General features: G+C 36.1%; 1 long non-coding RNA gene across 1 annotated transcript in view; it reads left to right on the top strand.

Annotated features, from left to right (window-relative positions):
- The first annotated feature begins 3,581 nt into the window (after nucleotides 1-3,581).
- Nucleotides 3,582-17,946, top strand: part of LOC130708143 (uncharacterized) — a 38,535-nt gene continuing 24,170 nt past the window's right edge. The window contains exon 1 of the long non-coding RNA XR_009008210.1: nucleotides 3,582-3,680. This is a non-coding gene — a long non-coding RNA (uncharacterized LOC130708143). The remainder of the gene's footprint in view (nucleotides 3,681-17,946) is intronic.

Genomic DNA, 17,946 nt, shown 5'->3' with positions numbered 1-17,946 from the left:
GTTTCTGTTGTTCTCTCTATTATTGGTGATTTATCTTTAGAAGAGAATGTACGGTGGAGTATACTGAAAGAATATCTGGATGCAATAGGCTGTGATTTTTAAATTTTGCTTGGTACATTTACTGATATCAGAACTTAATAAACATTCTAGTTATTGAATTCCAAATTGAATTTGTAATATCTTCAATTTCAGACTGACTAGGGATTTGATCTAACTTATTTTACAAGTGAGAAAACAGAGACAAAAATATTTATTTGATATATATTTATTTATTCAATGGTGTTTTTCAAGTCCTTACTGTGGGCCAGGCACTGGTCCAAGCACTGAAGGTATGGTGATGAATAAGATGTTATATTACTGGGAGATGGATTTAGGAAATAAGGAGTTGGGTTCTATCACCTTTTTGTTCTTTATTGGCACTTAGTATCCAAAGTAAACTCCTACTATCCATCAACTTGACTGAAGAGATATTTTAGTAATTATTTGTGAATTATATTACTATACTTCAGGGCTGCTATTCTAAATATGTACTGGTATGTCATGGATACCAACCATTCAGAACAGACTTTGGTTATAAAAAACAGTTCTACCAGTGCAAGCCAGCTTAATGTCCCTTGTGGTACACTTCAGAGGAAAGACATAACCAGATACTAGTTCTTTCCAGTAGTAGGTGGTGACTTATAGTAGCTATTTTAATCTCATGCTGTGTTGCCAGAAATTGGATCAAGGCAATCAGCTGAGCACATTTTCTACCTTTCCTCTTTTTCCAGACTTCATGAAATGATATGAAATGTACTTTTAAATAGAACAATTGATCCTGAAGATTAAATCTAGTCCTACTGTTATCCTATCAACTATCATCATTATTTTATTACTCATCAAGTATTACTAAGTGCTGATCATAACATGGGGTGGGCACCATATTATAATAATTGGGGCCATTTATTGAGTCCCTACTGTAGGCCAGCTACTTTATGTAGTTTATCTATAATTGTCACAACAATCTCACAGTGCAAGTTTTATTATCCTCATTTTATGGAAGAAAACGAAATCTCAAGAAGATAAAATGACTTTCCTAAGGGCACACAATGGGCAAATTGCAGAAGCAGAGGTTGTCTGTAAACACAGATCTGTCTGGCTCCCAAAGGTCTGTCTTTTTCCACTAACTCCCAGTCTTTTGAAAACAAAACTGAATTGTAAGAATGATCCCTGCCTCTAATAGGATTATATCTGTGTAGGAGACAGAGTTAAATTAATAAACAAAGACTATCAGATAAGGAAATACTATATAAAACATGAACAATGGAAATGTGTGCATTTTGCAAGCAATGGTTGCTATAAATGAACAGGAAGGAGGAGGGAGGACATCGGTGTTGATTGAAGCTCCGGGGGAGGTTTCATCAAACAAACAAAAAAGAGAACAATTCATAATTAATGAGTGAAAGTGCGACAAATGCCCTAAGTAGGTCAAAAATTTGAAAGCTGGAAATCTGGCAGGATTAGATGGATAGGGAAAGCTATAGCTTGAAACAGTTCAGCTCTGGCAATCACTAATCTGTTTTCTGTTTCTGTGAGTTCAGTTTTTTAAAATTCCAGATATATGTGAGATCATACAGTATTTGTCTTTCTCTGTCCTATTTCACTTAGCACAATGCCCTTAAGCCTCATCCATGTTGTCACAAATGGCAATATTTCCTTCTACCTCATGGTTGAATAATATTCCAGTGTGTGTGCATGTGTGTGTGTGTGTGTGTGTGTGTGTGTGTGTGTATTTATATATATTATTTTTTCTTTACCCATTCATCTGTTGATAGACACTTAGGTTGTTTCCACATCTTGGCTGTTGTAAATAATGGTCCAGTGAACATGGGAATGTGAACAGCTTTTGGGGATAATGATTTAGTTTCCTTCAGATATATTCTCAGAAGTGGAATTGCTAGATCATATCATCGTCATTTTTAAGTTTTTGAGAGACCAAAATCTTTTACTATGGAAATACATCTGTGTATTAATTGTTTAATTTAAAGAAAAAAACAGTAGAAAGAAAAGAGAATGTAATTTAATTACAATAAATTGAAGTGTATTGATGTCAATAGTAACTATTGGTGTCTGCGGGTACATGTATGTGAGTGTGTGTGTGTGAATGTGTGTATACATATATTACCAAAGGGCTTTAAATGCTAATGGTGGCATTTTTTCTCATTCTTAATGTGCATAGGAATCAATGTGAATATCTTCCCTTAATATGGATACTTTAGTAGTAGTCCAGTATATTAATTTTTTTCACTCTGCTTTATTTTTGAAAAACACTAGTAATTTACCTGTATTGGAAACTTACCTACGAAATCAAGTACCCTTCTACAGAATAAACATATGGAAAACAGTTAACATATAATTTGAGTGGCCCATCCTAATGACAGAATCTCTTTATATTTTCCTTCACTCCTATTTTCCTGTCTGTCATGTGCACTTCTTAATTTCCCTGCTTGCTAAGCCCTAAAGCCTATCTTGTATGACATTTTTGGGGCATGTCATTCATTTGGAATATGGAGTGGTCTATACAACAGATCTCTTCAAGTTGCAGGAAAGCCAAACAAAATTTTCTGTCACAGTTGAGGGTCAGTCTCAGTAAATACCTCACTTTGACTAGATGTTGACTATTTCAGAAAATTAAAGTCTTTAAACTTGATGAAAGCAGCTTTTGTCAAACTGCACTGTTTATCTGTGTCTTTCAGAATAGCAAGCTACAGACTTCTTTTAGTGTAACTCTTTATTAAGAAAAAGCCATTGGGGAGAAACAGGGGGGACATGTATAAAGCTCTTCAATGAAAGCAATGAAGTTTGGATTAAATTTGAAGAGAAATACACTAAGAAATAAGTAATGAAAAGAGAAGAAAACTGTACACACAGACATGCTTTAAAAATGCAGAGTACTATATTGCTAAAGTATTCTAATAAAAAGAATTAGAAAACTGGAAAGATGGATATATATGCAAGGGATGTGTGGACTTCATAAATTTCAAATCTTCCAGACAGTATTTTTTTAATTTTAAAGATAAACTTTAAATTATAATTTTGTTTTATTCTTAATATATTGAAGTAAATTAGAAAATATTAATTTGGAAGAGTAGGTTCTTTGCTGATTCTTGAGGTACTGTAATTTTTTTTTGATAAATCAAGTAACAATGATTATTTTAGCATGCTATTCTATCTTTACTGAAAAATGGCTGACTTAAAAAAATCTGATTAAACTCTTTTGAAAATTAGAAAAGAATTTCTGCCTATTTAACAATATAAAATAAAGTAATCGACTTAAAGAATGGTTTTAACAAAAGAAATGGAAAACATCATGCATGCTATCAACAATTTAAGAAAAATATTGTTCCTTTCAAATTATCCTCATCCCAAAGTAACTATTAGATTGCAAAAAGAGAATTCAAGGATGTAGAAGGAGAAAAAAATTTTTCATGTTGATTTGTAATAAGTAATGAACTTCTCTGTGCTTAATAATAAAATAATTTTAAAAGACATTTTTCTTAACACTGATTTAAGTTCAGTTACTTTTCCTTTAGGAATGTAATCTGAAATGGCAGAAAAAATCCTTAAGGAAAGCACATAATGAGATAAAATCCTGCACCTACTCAGGAGACTTTTAAAATTTGACAGAGCTTAACTTCCAGGTGAGAAATGGACAAATTAAAGCATGACTTTCTTCTGCTGATCATAAATGATTAGATAATTGATTAATTGAAAATGTGCATATTTTAAAAATGAGATTATTCTATTAAATTTTGTTTTATTATTTTCATTTATGATTACATAAATATACATTTTACAAATCTTGCCAAAGTGTGACATCAGAGCCCCACCTTGTGGCCACTGTAGATAACTAATAGAGTCTAAATTTTAAACAGAAAGCAAGAGCCTTAAATTTTTTTTCAGGTTCATGCTTTCAAAATTTTTCTTAAAGGCTAACATAAATAAAAATGATATAAATTTGGGTGATTTTTTTTCAGGAATTCCTTTTTTTATTTTTTTAGATACAACACAGTGTTTTAAAAGGAGCAATTGGGATACCTTATTCTGAAATCAGGGGTAGCTAGCATATTCCTAGTTAGTACTGATGAAGTTATTTGTTTTCTATACTTTATGTACCTTGGAAACTGCTAATCTGTTTTCACTAGGTAATATGGGCCAATGATAAAATCAGTTTAGAAATGGTCAGACTCAATTACAGCTGATGCAGTAATTGGTTTTGAGTAAACAAAATAACTTACATGACTTTAGAAAACTTCCAAAGGGTTTGATTATAAAGAACAAATGTATTTTTAAAAATTCCTTTGTGGCAGGGAAAGGTAAATCACATTTTTTTTTTTCTCATAATCAGCACAGGGCTAGTAAACTGCAGCAATGAAGACAGGGTCTCTGTTTTGTTTTGTTTTGTTTTGTTTTGTTTTAATTTATTTATTTATGGCTGTGTTGGGTCTTCGTTTCTGTGCGAGGGCTTTCTCTAGTTGCGGCGAGCGGGGGCCACTCTTCATCGCGGTGCGCGGGCCTCTCACCATCGCGGCCTCTCTTGTTGCGGAGCACAGGCTCCAGACGCGCAGGCTCAGTAGCTGTGGCTCACGGGCCCAGTTGCTCCGCGGCATGTGGGATCTTCCCAGACCAGGGCTCGAACCCGTGTCCCCTGCATTGGCAGGCAGACTCTCAACCACTGCGCCACTAGGGAAGCTCTCTGTTTTGGTTTTTTGAGGATTAAGAAAATTTGTTCCTGCTGACATTATTGAAGGGAGGTGTACTAGAGTAGTTCTAAATTACTCTAGCTCTCACATATTCAGATGTTGCCCCACATCCTTCGTGATCATCTTTCCCTCCTCTGAGTTGCCTTGCACCCTGGCTGCTTGACTGAATTCAGGTGCTGCTCATCTAAGTCTAGAGCAATTTCGTTGATTTTCATATTGTCCTAAGGTGGCTTTCCTTTTGATCTTCTGTGAGCCAAAAGGAGAGGAAATTTAAAAATATACGTATGATCAAAACCTAAATGGTTTGGTGTCTGTGACAGCAAGTCTCCAAAGATGGTCCTCAATGACCCATGCCTCCCAGGATTCGTACCTCTGCACACTTCGCTCTCACCTTGAACCTGGGTGGGCCTTCTGTAACCTGTGGAGTGCAGTAGAAGTTACTCTGCATAACTTCCAGGTTGAGTCAGGAGAGACCCAGTGGCTTTGAGCTCTTAGAACATTCTCTCCTAGGTACTCCTGGAATCCAGGAGTGAAAAGCCCTGGAAAAGCCCATGCCACATAAAAGCATTCTGTGAAAAGCCCATGCCACATAAAAGCACTCCAGCCAACAGTGGAAGCTCAGTTCCTACATCATCTGGCACCGTGTGAGTGAATTATTTGGACATCAAGCTCTGTCGAACCTTCAGATGACTATTGTCCCCATGGTTGACTTCCGCCTGCAACCACATGTGAGTCCCCAAGCGAGAACCACCCAGCTGAGCCCAGTCAACCCACAGAGCCGTGAGAGAGGAAGATTACATTGTTCTGAGTCACTAAGCTCTACGTAGTTTTGTTTTTTTTTTTAAATTTTATTTATTTATTTATTTATGGCTGTGTTGGGTCTTCGTTTCTGTGCGAGGGCTTTCTCTAGTTGGGGCAAGCGGGGGCCACTCTTCATTGCGGTGCGCGGGCCTTTCACTATCATGGCCTCTCTTGTTGTGGAGCACAGGCTCCAGACGCGCAGGCTCAGTAATTGTGGCTCACGGGCCTAGTTGCTCCGCGGCATGTGGGATCTTCCCAGACCAGGGCTCGAACCCGTGTCCCCTGCATTGGCAGGCAGACTCTCAACCACTGCGCCACCAGGGAAGCCCTCTGCATAGTTTATTATGCAGCAATAGATACCAAAACAGGGATAACTGCCCGTACTTCCTCTCTAATAGGCCCTGCTTTCCTGAGCACTTAACGTGCTGGATTGTTTATTTACCTTTCATTTTCCTCAATAAAGCCATGTTTCTTGAAAGAAGGGACTGGTCCTTATTCAGTCTTTTCAGTTTTAGAGATAGCCTGGCATACAGTAGGCACTCATATGTGTGAATGAGTAATTGGGAGTTGATTTTATGTCTGAGATTTTGTTGTATTTGAATCAAAATGATCCCCGAAAGAAATAGGAGTTTTGAATTTAACAGACCAAAAAAAAAAAAAAAAAAAATCTATGTGTTCTTTGGCTGTGCTGTGTGAGGTAAAGCCTTGAGGAAGACTGTACAATCTGTTCCTGAATAAAAGGATATGTAGGCGGCCCCAAGTTGGATAGAGTGATGTACTAAGATGTTATAAAAAGAAACCCATATCACTGTTATACTCAATATCCTGTGAGAAAGGACCGAGACAGGGAATGGTCAGTTTATGAGTAAACTGCTTGGTGGCCATATGTGTACTAGACTTTAAATAAATATTTTGAATTGAATGAATTTGGTTTTACACGTCTTAAAACAGTTTTTAGTAAAATGCAAAAGCATTATATCCATATACTGACTAAAAACTCTATATTTTATCATCCCACTTTAAACTAAGAAATAGTTCTAAGGTAGAAACATGTGAAAACGGTGGATTTCTAAATGCCAAGGGGAGTGTGTCCTTGAGGTGTATTTTCACTGGAACTACTGTTGTTACCATAGTTACAGATTACACTGCTCATTGGGTGTGGCTTGTTGATGTTAACCAAACAGCATTTTAACATCTATTCAGTATGGTGCTAGAAATGTGATCAATAATGGAATTAAAACTTTATAATTTCAGAAGTATGGAGCTGTATGAATTTGTTCAAAAAATGAATTGTTTAGGAGAGCTGTAATGTGGATGATGTCAGAAAGAAAAAACAGAATTTAGAAACTTCTTGACTGCATGTCAGTAATAGTTTGAGTAAAACAGACTAGGGAAAAAGTATTTTTATACAAATACAGAGGAGATATCTTTAACTGTTTAAAATTGGTAAAGGATTTGGCAGATCCGAGAGGTTAAAAGGGTAACAAACAGTGAATTCAAGTGTGTAAAGTGACAAAGACATGGGAGAGAACAATGAGATCGAGGAGTTATAATCAATCTAATTATAGTCCAAAGGGAGGATGTGAAAAATGGACATAAACCCCAGCTAACTTGCCAATGATTAGAAAGGTTTCATCTCCTAATTTGGGACGTTTGTTTTGGCCTTAAGATTTCAGATTCTATTTTTGGGGGGAAAGCATGTTGTGTGCACTGTTTTTCAAACAGTTTCATCCTTCAACAGACTTTCTTGCAAATACTTATTCCAATGTTTCCTTATTTTTTAAAGTCTAAAATGAGGACAGAACGAGATGTGCAGAATGCGTACTTGTCCACGTCACATGATTAATTGGAGAGCTCAGATGCTTGTAGCCCAGAATGTAAATCCTCAATGATGGTTTACATTTGTAACAGTTACATGTAATTTTCCCTGAACATCCCTGTTCTTCCCAGATTTTCCACCCACTCATAGTTAAGTGGGGCCATGTGACTGTTTTTTGGCCACTGGCCTATGACCAGAAATGATGTGGATCACTCCCAAGGCCAAACATTTAAGAGCCCATTATAGCGACCCTTGAAGCATATATACTGAGATGTCTGGATCCTGAGTCACTATTTGGAAGGGAGTTTCCGTTAACGGGTATCAGACCCACAACAGATATGTGTGAGAAAGAAATAAGTTTTACATGTTAAGCCACTGAGGTTTCCAGGCTTGCAAGATGGCTTATTTTTACCTAATATACCAATCACATGTTTAAGAAAAAGATACATATTTTAATTGAAGAAGATAGATTTAGGTATGTGTTGGTTTTAAAATAATGAAAACCTAGAGTTATTTCAGGGTTTAGTGATTTAATTTGTATCATCTAACAATAGAATCTCAAGATTGGAGTGGTCTTAAAAGCTAGGTAGTCCAATCTCTGTCCTGCTTTCACCCTAAACAAATCCCTTTCAAGTTTCCCTGGTTGATGATCATCCAGACTGTACTTGAAAACTTTATTTAGTGAATGTTTATTAGGCGCCTTTTACATGCCTATCATTGTACCTGACATTATAGATTTGATTTAGATTAATAGATAGGATTTATCATCCTTGCATTACAATCCAGTGATGATCAAGTCATTGAATCCTGACACAGACACAGCAGAGCATTTTCTTAACTGTGCTAGAATCTGTCTTTTGTAACTTCTACTTAAAGTTTATCCATGTACATTTGAAAATGATATGAAAAAAATTAATGCCTTTTAACATGGGTGTCTCTTTCCAATATTTAACTGCAGTAATCACAACTGTTTCCTCTCTCCCCGCAACCCCTTATGCCTCATCCTTTTATCTTTTCCACACTTAAAATATCAGACTCTTCCCTAGTCCTTTATATTGAAAGACAAAAATAACCAATTTCTCCCGAGGGTATACTATGTCCAGAGACTTGACCAGTGGTAAGATGGTCAAGTAAGATTTGGTGCAATCGTGCAAAGAAGAGAGAGCTCATGATTATTAGACAGCCTTGGTTCCAGCCAATAGCCTGAGTTCCCTCAGTCTTTTGTTTCTTCAGCTCCAAAAGCACAGACACAGTTTGAGGAATTTCATGAAGCTGCAAGATGTTCTCTCAGGTTATTTGTACAATGGGAAAGAAAGGTCACATAGTCCAGCTTCCTTCCCATGTCCGTGACAGATCACTAGACCTCTGCTTGAGGGTTTGCAGATTGCTCATCTGTGGTTGAAAAGCTCTTGTTAGCAGAATGCTTTTCCTTATATTGAGCTGATATCAGCTGCCCTTGCAACTTCTTCCTGTTAGCTCTTGTTCTGCTTTCTAAAGGAACACAGACTAAGTTGAATGCCCTTTCTATGTGTTAGCAGTGCAAATGGATTGTGGTTTTCCTAAATCTGCTCTCCAAGATAAACAGTTCAGGATTCACAGCCATCTCATCATCCTGTCCTCTGTGGCTCTCTGGTTCTCTCTCCATTGTCAACATCACACTTGACAGTGTGTCACCTAGAAACCTGGCTACTGCAGTGATTCTGATTGCCTTCTTTGGCCTGGTCACTATATTTCTAGATGTAAAGCCTAAGATTTTATCATCTTGTATAGGGGGTTATGCCACAATGATTTAAAAGAAAACACCAGATTAGTGGTTTTCAAACCAGGCTGCACATTAAAATCACCTGGGGGAGCAGTTAAACAATGCTGATGCTCACGTCCTAGCCCTGACCAAAGAAACCAGAATCTCTAGGAGTAAGGCCCAAGTACAGCTACTTTTTAAAGTGCTTCAGTGATTTTAATGTGCAGTAATGAGTTTTGCTCTTAAATGAGGCTTCTCTCAACCTGTATGTAAATGCAATTTTTTATTTGAATGTAAAATATCAGACTTTTGCTCTGTTCCAGTTTAATTATCTCTGATAATAGGAGTCCCATCATTTCCAAATGCAATTTTGTGAGGTCAATCTTCAACAATCTTCAACAAAGCTAGAACACTGAAACTACTAAAATGTCCATAAGATATTTAGAAAAGTTTGGAAAGGAATTTTAAGGAGTAGAAGGCTGAATTCATTTCAATTTAATATTTCTTACATTGTTGGGTTTATGCATAATTTGTACTGTATGTAAGAGCATCCTACGTCATACTATGAATAAACTTGGACGATCATTGTTAGCAGATGACAGAGACCAGTATTTACGGGATACAAGAATGTTTTTCCAAATTCCAGGTCCTTCCAAACAAAACAAGCATTAATCCTCTGTTCGTTAGCTCTTTTTCTATTAAAACACTAGGTTTCAAGGCATAGCCAAATTAAACTACTTTTTATTCCTTGAACTTTCGATATCTTTCAGCTGTTAAAAGGAAGGTTGTTTTAGAAAGTTTGGCGGCAGAAAGCTTTGAGTCTGGCATATCTGAAATTAATCAGCGTTGAGTAAGAGTTAAGAGGAACGACTGCAGTTATTTAAATTTGCATCTCTGGGTCAAGATTGCCCAAGCGGGGCTTCCCTGGTGGCGCAGTGGCTGAGAGTCTGCCTGCCAATGCAGGGGACACGGGTTCGAGCCCTGGTCTGGGAAGATCCCACATGCCGTGGAGCAACTAGGCCCGTGAGCCACAACTTCTGAGCCTGCGCGTCTGGAGCCTGTGCTCCGCAACAAGAGAGGCCGCGATAGTGAGAGGCCTGTGCACGGCGATGAAGAGTGGCCCCTACTTGCCACAACTAGAGAAAGCCCTCACGCAGAAACGAAGACCCAACACAGCCATAAATAATTAAATAAATTAATTAAAAAAAAAAAAAAAAAAAGATTGCCCAAGCTTTGCAGTAGAGTGGATTAGAATTTCTGAAAAATCCGTGTTATTGGCCCTTTATTTAAAAGGCCAGGAGCATCCCTCATGCTGCACGCCCCATCGTTCTTGGTACATTGAGTACATTGTTGATAATGATCATGATGTACAGTTTTGAAAGCACTAGTTCTTAGGCTAAGGCATCATGCATTGATGCGCACAGTATTTTTCACATCCACTTAAAATGAGTTAGGGATAGTCCAGAGGAATAATGCTAATACCATCAAAATGCAGATACGAGGTCAGAAAACACTTCGAGGAAGTGGTGAGATGTTTTTTGTAATTGCACACAAATCTTATTATTTCTCTCTGTATAGCCAAGACAAAAGAAGAAACACAAGAGGTTACTATACAGAGGTCTCTTGATGTTGCCCAAAGACATTTTTCACTGCCCAGTTACTCACCTTTTTTTTTCTCCCCTATATCTATATATATTAGACCTTCACCTAGAGATTCAGTCTTGCTTGCCCTCACCCCAGTTCTAATCCTGTCTGTGCTCAAGGGCCCCAAGTAGGTCTAGTAACGAGTTAACACTGATGCCTGTTTTGCTTTGACTTTTTCCTGTCGGATTTGTTAACCAAGTTTTATTTTGAGCCTGTGGAGAAATCATACTCTTCATTTATTAGAACTGGATTGGTCTTGTTCTTTTTGTCTGAACACCTTCCTGGATATCTTGATTCTCATTGCTGTTACCCTGAGACTGGGATCCTGTCAAGGACTAGAGGTCAGTTTGCGCTTTACAAACATGCCAGTTAGCTTTTGCCACACAAAAGATTACATAACAAACCACTCCCATAGCACAGTGCCTTACAATTACAATAATTTAATTTCATGGATCTATGAGTTGCCTGGGCTCAGCTTAATGCGGTTTTCTCTGCTGTAAATCTCTAAGTTCCCTCCCAGGCCCAATGGTCTCACCCCAGCATATTTCCCCCATGGCGATGATAGAGGGAAAGGCAAGTGGAAACATAGAAGGACTCTTGGAAGTGGCACATTACCACTTCCATATTATTCTTTTGCTAAAGCAAGTCATATTGCTGAACCTAATCTGAAGGATAAAGAAATATACTTGGCACCCTTAGGAAGAGAAACATGGCAGAGAATGTGGAAGCAGGAAGGACTGTTGAAAGGTACGAAGTGTTATTTAAAACATTAAAAATTATTATCCCAATTTAAGAAATTAATTAATGTACAGTTGACCCCTTGAACAACACAGGAATTAGGGGCACCAACCCTCATGCAGTTGAAAATCCGAGTAAGACTTTATAGTCAGCCCTCCGTATCCCCTGTTCCGCATCCACGGATTCAACCAACCACAGATCACGTACTACGCTAGTACATATTGAAAAAAAATTCAGGAATAAGTGGACCCATGCAGTTCACACCCATGTTGTTCAAGGGTCCACTGTATTACAAAGTAACTATTATGCCATATGCTAGTAGGGTGCTGTTTCATTTATCAATTCATTTCTTTCAATAAATATTTGAAGGCCCAGGGCAAAAGCGTCTAACCTGCCTTCTCTTCTGATTCATCACATAATATCACATCATCTCCGGCAACTCACTTAAGGATTTTTTTTAAACTTTTCTTTTTCTTGATGTACAGTTCTATAAGATTTAACGTGGGTGTAAATTCTTGTACCAACCACCATAATCAGGATATAGAACAGAACATCACAGCAAAACAATATCTTTTTTCTTGCTCCTTTGTAGTTAAAACCTCCCCCTACTCCTAATTGCTGACATCAGCTAATCTGTTCTTCCAAATAGTTTTGCCTTTTTTAGGTTGTCATATTATTGGACTCATACAGCATGTTACCTTTGGCCACTGGCTTCTTTCACTCAGCATAATGTCTTTGGGATTCATCAATACTCTTGCATGTTCCTTTTTATTGTGTACAATAGTACAGTAATAGTAATAGTAATTGCAATAGTAATCCATGATATGGAAGAATTACAGCTTTTTAATCCATTGACTTATCAAAGGACATTTGAGTTATTTCTAGTTTAGGTGATTATGAATACAATGTCTGTAGACACTCATGTACATGTCTTGTATAACCATAAGTTTATATCTCTTTAGAGTAAATAGCTAAGAGTGGGATTGCTGTGCTACATGGTAAGTGTATGATGTTTACGGTCAGAGTACATGATTATGTGATTACCATTCTTTTAAACTTGTTAAGGTTTGTATTATGACTCATGATGTAGTCTATCAAGGTGAACGTTCTACGTGCACATGAAAAGAATGAGTATTCTGCTATTGTTGAATGACGTGTTCCATAAATGTCAATCAGTCCAGTTGTCTGATGGTGTTGTTCAGTTCTTCTGTATCTTTATGATTCCTGAGAAAGGAGTGTTGAAATCCCCAAGTACAGTGATAGATTGATATGTTTCTCTTGTCATGTCTATTCACTTTTGCTTTAAATATTTTGAAGCTCTGTTGTTATGTACATATATTTAGCATTGTTATATCTTATTAACGTATTGACTCTTTTATCATTATGCAATGTCCCTCTTTATTTCTGGTAATTTTCTTGGCTCTGAGGTTTATTCTGTCTGATAATAATATATTCCAGTTTTTCTCTGACTGATGTTTATATATTACTGTTGTTTTCCTTTTTAATCTACCTAAATTATTATATTTAAAGTGGAATTCTTATAGACCATATATATTTGTTACCCTCTACCTAATCTGAAAACTGTGTCTTTTAATTGCCGTGTTTAAATTATTTATCTTTAAATTAATTATTTATATGTTTAGAGTTAGGTCTACCATTTTATTTTTTGTTTTCTGTTTGTCCCCTCTATTTTTCATTCCACTGCTTCTGCCTTCTTTTGGGTTATTTGAATATTTTAAGTATTACTTTTAAATTTATCAATTATATTTTTAATATGTCTTTTTGTATCTTTTCCAGTGGTATTACAATATGCATACTTAAGTTTTCACAGTCTACTTAGAGTTAATATTTTACCATTTCTAGTCAAATGTAGAAACCTTACCACCATATCTTCCTTTATATTTTAGTTGTGATATTTATTATCTCTTTGTTCATTGAACAATCCGCCAGTTATAATTTTTACTTTCAACCATTTAAAAAATTTAAAGAACCATTTAAAATAACTTCAGTGAAAAATAGTCTATTTATTTATGCAATGTTTACCATTTCTGTTGCTCTTCCTTTATTCCCAAAGTTCCATGTTTCTCTCTGGTATCTTTTCCCTTTCACCTGAAACACTTCCTTTTGCACTTCTTGTATATTAGGTTTTCTGGTGATAAGTTATCTTAGTTTTTATTCATTTGAGAATGTCTTTATTTCATCTTAATTTGTGAATGAAAGTTATTTTTACTGGATAGAGAATTGTAGGCTGACAGTTCTTTTCTTACAGTGCAATATCGTTTTTGCTTCACTGCCTTCTTTTTGATGACAAACTTACAATCACTTGAATAGTTATTCTCCTACATGTAATGCTTTATTTTTCTCTAATGGCTTTCAAGATTTTTTCTCTTTGATTTTCGTCAATTTGATCATGATATGTATGGGCACGGAATTCTTTGACTTTATCCTGTTAGGGGTTTGCTGAACTTCTTGAATCTGCAAGCTTATGTCTTTACCCAAAGTTGGAAAGTTTTCAGGCCTTATTTCTTCAAGTACATTTTTTTCTGTACAATAATCTTTCTCTTTTCTTTCTGAAACTTCAAAAACACAAATGTTAGACCTTCTGGTATTTTCTTCAGGTTCTTAAGACTGTTCATTTTTTTCTTTCAATTTTTTTTCTTTCTAATGTTCAAATTGGATAATTTCTACTAATTTACCTCCAAGTTCATTAACTCTTCTCTTGTCTTCATTCTGCTATTGAACCCATCTAGTAAATTTTTTTTTTTATTTTGGTGATTGTATTTCCCAGTTCTAAAATTTCCATTTGGTTCTCCTTTATAGCCTCTATTTATCTGATGAAATTTTTATCTTTCCATTTGTTTTAAGAATGTTTTTTGTTACTTCTTTAAACATTTCATAATAGCTTCTTTAAAGTCTTTGTCTGATAATTCAACATCTGATTCATATTAGGTTGATGTCTGTTGATTTCCTTTCCTTTGGCAATTTGTGAGACCTTTCTGATTCTTTCATATATTGAATAATTTGGGACTGGGATATTTTGAATATTAAGTTATAGTGTTCTTGGTCTAGATTAGATCCTACGGAGAATGCTTTCTTGTTGTTATTGTTTCGTTTTAGTAAGCAATTGACTCAGGTGCTGGCTGCAATTTCTGACATGACTTATGTGGACTGTGGTTCAAATGTCAGAATACCTTTCAAAGTCTTCCCAATGTTATTCAGCTCTCTCCTGCATGTGTGCTTCATAGGGGCCAGTCTGAAGCCTGAGTGCAGTCTACCTCATACGTCAGTTCTCAAAGCTGATTGGTATACTGTTTAGGGTCATATCTACCGCTCAGCTCAGGGGTGAGCCAAAGGGTTCATATAAAATGTTTTGAAATCCTTTTCTTGAGCTCCTTCTTCTCTATAGTGTCTCCCCAAACTATCTTGCTCGCCGGGTTCCTCCTTTCTGGTCCTCTGCTAGTCTTTTTAACCTGCACGCATGTCCTGAGCTTGCTTCTGCTTCTAGATGCAAGTGGCAGGAGGATAGAGAGAAAAAATGGAGATATTCTTTTATGCCCTTTGGATCACTGGTTTCTCTGGTTGGAGAGCAGGATGATCCTCTTTTCAGGTACTCACCTAACTGCCACTGCCACCACCACCACAGGGTTGCAGCTTCAGGAGTGGGGCTTGCTGGCAGCAAAGCTGAGAAAGCAAGAAGAAAAGGTTAGGAATTTACCCCTACTCTCTCCGTCTTCTAGAGGCTGCACTTCCCAATCCTAAGAACAAAAGAAGATGAATTTCTCTTGGAACTCTTTTTGTCCATGCCTGGTACACTATTCTGGGATTTGTGCTGACTCAAAGACAAGGAGATATGTATGAAAAAAGAATAAAACAAGGAAACGTCCCACTGATTGCTTGTACTTTGAGTTCTGCTTTTCTTCCCAAGCCACCTTCTACCATTTACTTAGAGTTCCTGTGTGGAATGCACAGTTCCTGTGTGGAATGGCCCACTCCATGCATTCTGGCCAAGGGCTTTGGTTGTATGTGGTTGGAGAGACAGAGTGGAGCTGCTTACTTCATCTTCACAGGAACTTGAACCCTCACTTAAGTTTTGTAAACTTCAGTTACTTCATCTTCAAAGGGAGTGTTATTAATATTTTCCCTTTCTAATTCCTAAGATATTTATAGGAATAAAATGAAATGGCGTATATGAAAGTGTTTTGTAAACTGTAAAGTACCTTATGATCATGATCATAGTAAGATATTGGCCTTTGAATACTTCTACATAATTTGAAAATAATTTTTCCCATTTCAATTTTATTATTCTTGGCAATTTCCTCAATATACACTGCCACATTAATAAATATTACAGTGTTTGGAAAGGTGAGACCCCCCATGTTAAACAAAGCCAAACAGATTTCCCCACTGTGGGACTTCTTGAAGCCTCAGATAGGTTAATGTACATTTTGAACTCTCAAGAGATAAAGGAATAGATTTATGTACTTGTCTGTGAGCTCTTTTCTTTGCTATGGGTCTTTTAAATATAGTTAGATGCAGAACTATATATTGTAAGCACATTCTAGAAAACTCTTCTCTATGGCATCTTTAAAATGAATGAGTGTTTTAAGCTTTGGCAAAACCTCTATTCCCCCTTTTAATCACCTGTCAAGCTGAGAGCCTTGCTCACAGATAGACATGTGGCTGTAGGAAGAAAGGTATTTTGAGGGAATATGAGGCTTTAAAGAAACACACAGATGCAAAACAAAACAATGTATATTTGGTATCTTTCTGAAGTTCCATTCAAGTAAAAGTGTTCTGTGGCTTCAGTTTTCAAACCATAGTTTATTAGTGTGAGAGCAGTTAGAAGATGCTCTTAAAATCTGGTATTACCATGAAAATCCAGGCTGTGTTCTTGTACTATTTCTTATACTAGAGACAAAACCCAGTTCTTTAGTAAAGTGTTATTGATTGTGATGTATTTACACCTCCTGCTTCTTTCAGTTAAAAATAATAATTATTAAAATTATTATTTTTAGTTTTTATTAAATCATTATTATTATTATTTAAATTATTTTTAAAAATTAAAAATAATTTTTAGAACTTAGGAACACAACACAATAAGAAGTTTTATGTATGTAACCTCATTGTCCTTGTTGGACTCCTAATTGTTTCCTATCTGTAATGGTCAAAATTGGACAAAATTCAAAATTATTTTTCTCTTCCACTTTACATTTTTGTGTGAATAAGTTTATATGAACAAAAAGTACAAGCAGAATCTATATTCATTAAAAGAGAAAATGAAGACAATATAACTTTAGACATTGAGGAATTTGACATCTTGAAGGTAATGTATGGATGTTAACTTATAAATCAGTTTAGAATCTCAAATTCACTACTAAGAAAAATAATTCTAGAATAGGTCATTGATTTGTTAATCTATTTAGCTGTACATGAACTTTAAAAGATCGTAAGTAGAGGGATTTGCATTCACAAATGTCCTGAACTTTGATCAAGAATTTACTTTTTGAAAGATAATCATTACGCATTTTATCACATTATAATCCAATTCTAATTATGGCCCTAGTTCATCACTACTTCTCACTGGAGAAATTTATCAGCCCCATATGCTTGTAGTCTGTGCCACGCAGACAGCCCTGGGGTCTCCCACTCATGCAATTTGAGAGCACAGACTACCATTACTTGCAAGCTTAAAGCCTAAGTTAAATAAAGCATAGAGAGCAGTAATTCGAGCTTACCCACAGAAAGAGCAAAGTTACATTTGGGGTCAAGTCTGGATATATCTAGCATCTGACCAACATCTGGCTAACTTAAAGCACTCTGTAAATACTCTAGCTTATTTTTATTTAAACAATTTACATAGTTCATCTTTTTTTTTTTTTTAAGCAGGGGTTAAAACTTTTATGAAAATCTGCAGTACAAAAGACTAACACACACCATATTTGTAGAAGAATTTCATCTGTAGAGAGTAAGTTTGGGTGCCTTATTTGTTTCATCATCAAGTCATCCAGAATGTCAATTTATGGGCAGATGTGAACTTAGGCTGCCTAAAAGCCATTCAAATTTCTCATCTCCTTCCACTATCAAAGCTAGAAAGTGTAAATATTCAATTTCTCAACCTTCCCTTTCTGGAACACCACATCATCCCTAGACAACTGGCCCCTGGATTAAAAAAAAAAAAAAATCTATGTTTTAGAAAAAAGGAATTTTAAAAGATTGCGGAGATGCCTTGGATTCCAATAAAATTGTACCTCCATGCATTATAGAACAAAATACATGGGGTTTTAGACTCTCAGGATTAAAGGAATCAAGAAGAGATTGTATTTTCTTTGGATAGTCAATATAGCCATTTTTTTTTTTACAAAACCTCTTTACATCTGTTTTTAGAAGTCTCATTTAGTTTTTATTTGAAACTGTTTTTCAAAAGCTAATCATCTGTGATAAGAGATACAAGCTGTTTTAGA

The sequence above is a fragment of the Balaenoptera acutorostrata genome, chromosome 4, assembly GCF_949987535.1.
Source record: "Balaenoptera acutorostrata chromosome 4, mBalAcu1.1, whole genome shotgun sequence".
In the NCBI taxonomy this organism is placed as follows: domain Eukaryota; kingdom Metazoa; phylum Chordata; class Mammalia; order Artiodactyla; family Balaenopteridae; genus Balaenoptera; species Balaenoptera acutorostrata.
This window is presented reverse-complemented; position numbering and strand designations above follow the sequence as displayed.